Here is a 4,391-nt window from a genome sequence, read left to right as displayed (position 1 = left end):
TTCTCCCCCTTTGGCATCGGAACACCAAAAAGGCGAAGAAAAGAGGAGAGATGCTAGCGTCCCATCAATAGAAGCGGGGCACCGCGGATGGAGAGTTGCCATCACCATCCCCATCGTCATCCTCGTCATCATCATCCTCATCATCATCCTCTTCATCATCATCCTCATTACCGTCATCATCCTCTTCATCATCATCATCAGCAGGAGGTGCATGAGCAAATCTACCACCAAAGTACAGAGAAGGATCAAAGTTCTGGAACATCTCATCAGTGAGAGGAGGCATCTCCCAGTCTTGTGCATGGACAGGCTCCAACTCAGGGCCCGGAGGAGGGATAGGCACATTCCTAGTAGCCATGAACTCATTTTGGCGCCTCCTTGTCTCTTGGTTCAAAGAGAGACTTTGATGTGCAACATCATGTGTAGTTTTGCACATCTGCCATAAGCGAGAGAAGAACCGTGCGACACCACGCTGTGGGCGACGAGAGGAGCTGGAGCTAGCATGGTCATGGCGTGCCTTGGACCGGCGCTCAGAAGGCATCATCTCAGGAACATCCGGGTTATCACCTTGGGCAGGGATTTTGAACGCTTCCATCCTGACCCGCTCACCTAAAACATTGAGAGGTGCGGGCACAACCTTGTTGATGAGCAGCTGAACGTACTGGGCAAGGTTAGGAGTCAACCTCTCGCGAACACAGCGCCGTAACTCGCAGTAGATGAGATCACAGCCATCAATAGGTTGCCGGTGCTCAGGGAGACAGTAGTACATCAAGTTCAGATGATATGCACGGCATTCACTTGTATCGCCGGACTTGCTGATGAGAGTCTCACGGAAGAGCTTGGCAAGTAAGAGGTAGGAGTAGTACATCCCGGAGATGGTGGGAGGTCCAGGCGTGGGTTCCGGCGGATAGCAACCAGCAATGTCCCCACGGTTGAACTTCTGCTGAGAATATATCTTGAAGCCAGAAGTACGCCCTCCACCAAACCCCAAGGCTTCACAGAAATCAAGATAGTTGCAAGTGTATTGCTGTTTGCCCGTCATCCAAGTCATAGTCCGAGCTGCATCATCATGGAAAAAGACTGTGCAGTGGAACTGTCTCACCAAGGTTGGACAATAGCACCCATCAGTAGGTGTCAAGCACATAAGATCATACAACCCCATCCGCCTCAAGGTCGCAACCACAAAGCGGAACTTGGTGGCTTCATACATTCCAATGACATCCTTGATGGCCTTGGGCATAACAATGGTGCCTTTCTTCATGTACTCGCGGGAGTCATAGAATTCTTCCCACATGACTTGTTTGTGTGTTGGTCCAAAAAATTGATCTCCCCGTGTAAGTGGGTTCCTCAAAGCGATAGGGGTTGGACTCTCTGAGTCTTCTCCATGCCCCAATATGCACACTGCCAACATGGAAATCTGGCAGTACCTCATCACCATCCTGTGCTGCCTCTTTATCTTTCCTCTTATTGGCAGATTTCTTGATTCGGCCTCCAGTTGAGCTGCCACCCCTAGTCTGAGGAGCACGACCAGTAGAGCGCCGGGGTGGAACCCCGGAGCTCCTTCCTCTCTTGGCAACATGGCCAGGGTTCGCCTCAGTCCATTCATCACCTGTGAATCAGCATAATAGGGAGAGGATAGCAAAGGGGTAAGTGTACATGTCATCAGCATATGTGAGGAAGCCAAAAGCATAGCCTAGGTTCAAGTGTCTCGACGAGATCATGCGAAAAAGCTGAGCGAGCCGGCGCAGGAGCCGGTCCGACCGGACGACAGACCGGACGAGCCGGTTGGCCATCCGGTTGACCGGGCTGTGCGCCGGACCAGCCGGTCGAGAGGCCGGTCGACCGGGCTGTGGACCGGGTCATGCTGAGTTGTAATGTTTGCCCAGAAATTCGACATAAAATCATGCAAAACTCACAAACTTGAACATAGATTATACCAGGAGAGTGAACAATGTGCATAGGAGGGGTGTGACACTCTAGGTGGCAAGAGGACTTACTAACCCTAACCCTAACCCTAACTTTTCTCAACTTTCCTCAAAAATGAGCAATGTGGGAGGGAAAGCAAGAGGGAGAGGGATAGGGAGAAAGATTTACCCGAAGACATTGTCCTCTTGGCCCAAGTGAGCAAGAGGAACTCGTGAAGAAGGCTTGAGGACCAAATCCCCACGATCTCCCAAACTAGCTTGAGAGGAACCAAATGCTTTGGTGAAGATGCTTGCGAGATCCCGATCTATGTTTGTGTGAAGTTTGGGGAGAATCTAGTGGTGGGAAGTGCCTAGGATGTGGTGGAGATGGTGGAGGCGGCGGCCATGGAGGTTTGAGAGGTGGGGGATAATGAGGAAGAAGATCCCCAAGGGGTATCCTCTTCAAAACATAACAGCCCGCACGGCCGGTCGGAGCACCCGGTCGATCGGGCCGATGGCCGGACGACCCGGCGCACAAAGCCGGTCCGACCGGCTGATGACCGGCCAGAGACAATTTTCCCAAAAATGTGTCATTTTGCCTCGTTTTGCCCCTATTCTTTGTGTAAATGTGTGTGAGTGCTCATATGATGACATGTACATATAGATAGATAGATGATGATGAGATGAGCATAGACATGGGATTGGAAAACACAAAGTTCTCTAGGCATACCCATTGGAGTGAAAATGCAAACAAGATACAAATAGCTACAATGGGCATGATTCGAAGTATATCAAGAATCATAAGAGCATTTTGAAATAGTTTTTGCAATAAGATCATTTGGCCTTATATAGTCAAATCAAGTTGTAATAAAGGCTCAATGAGGGGCGGGGGATTACTCCCCCTATGTGAAAGCGCAAATGTCATGAGACCTCGAAGAGACATGCTTGGGTCCATATAATGACATTGGGTCCATTTATGTTGCACACATAGGTATGCATCATACCAAGATATGGTAGAATGACTATCCCCATATGTGCTATGCCTCTAAGCTAGATAGCAAGATAAATGCAAGAATATAGTGCAAGAAGTTAATCAATCCAAGTTTTTAGGATCAAGAATACCAAGTTCTCCTCTCAAGTTAACAAAGCGGGCTTCATCCAAAGGCTTAGTGAAAATATCCGCCAATTGGTAGGTTGTTCCCACATGAGTGAGATCAATATCCTTATTGGCAACATGATCACGTAGGAAGTGATGGCGAATGTCAATATGTTTGGTGCGACAATGTTGAACCGGGTTGTTGGCGATCTTTATTGCACTTTCATTGTCACAAAGAAGAGGCACCGTACCAAGAGACACACCATAGTCTTTCAAGGTTTGCTTCATCCATAACAATTGAGTGCAACAAGATGCCGCGGATATGTATTCGGCTGGCGGTGGATAGGGCGGTGGAGTTTTGTTTCTTGGATGACCAACTCACCAATGACCGGCCAATAAATTGGCAAGCCCCGGAGGTAGACTTCCGATCAACCTTATCACCGGCCCAATCGGAATCCGAATAGCCAATGAGTTCAAAGGTTGACCCCTTTGGATACCATAGCCCGAGAGTAGGAGTGAGAACAAGGTATCTTAGTATCCGTTTGACCGCCACTAAATGGCTCTCCTTGGGAGCGGATTGAAAACGAGCACACATCCCTACACTTAGCATGATATCCGGCCTAGAGGCACAAAGGTAGAGCAAGGATCCTATCATGGAGCGGTATACCTTTATGTCCACATCCTTCTCACCGTCACATGAACCAAGTTGCCCTTTTACGGGCATGGGTGTCTTCATTGGACTTGCATTGGTCATGTTGAATTTCTTGAGCATGTCCTTCACATACTTTTCTTGAGAGATGAAGGTGCCTTTTGCAAGTTGCCTCACTTGGAAGCCTAGAAAGAACTTCAACTCTCCCATCATGGACATCTCAAATTTCCTAGTCATCAATAGCTCAAAAGCTTTGTTATGATTGGGGTTAGTTCCACCAAAAATAATATCATCAACATATATTTGACATATAAAGAGGCCACCCCCTTTAACCCGCTTGGTGAAAAGGGTGGAATCGACCGTACCCATGCAAAACCCATCATGTAGTAAGAAATCCCTAAGGAACTCATACCAAGCACGTGGAGCTTGCTTGAGACCGTAGAGTGCCTTATGGAGTAAATACACGTGGTTGGGTCGGCATGGGTCTTCGAAACCCGGGGGTTGAGCCACATATGCGGTTTCTTTTAGGGGACCATTCAAAAATGCACTTTTCACATCCATTTGATATAATTTGAAATTGTGGAAAGATGCAAATGCAAGCAAAAGACGAATAGCTTCAAGACGGGCTACCGGCGCAAAGGTATCCTCAAAATCCATACCTTCTATTTGGGCAAACCCTTGCGCCACTAACCTTGCTTTGTTTCGTATAACAATGCCATTCTCATCTTGCTTGTTCTTGAATACC

Source organism: Lolium perenne, chromosome 2, assembly GCF_019359855.2.
Source record: "Lolium perenne isolate Kyuss_39 chromosome 2, Kyuss_2.0, whole genome shotgun sequence".
In the NCBI taxonomy this organism is placed as follows: Eukaryota; Viridiplantae; Streptophyta; class Magnoliopsida; order Poales; family Poaceae; genus Lolium; species Lolium perenne.
Note: the sequence above shows the minus strand (reverse complement) of the source record.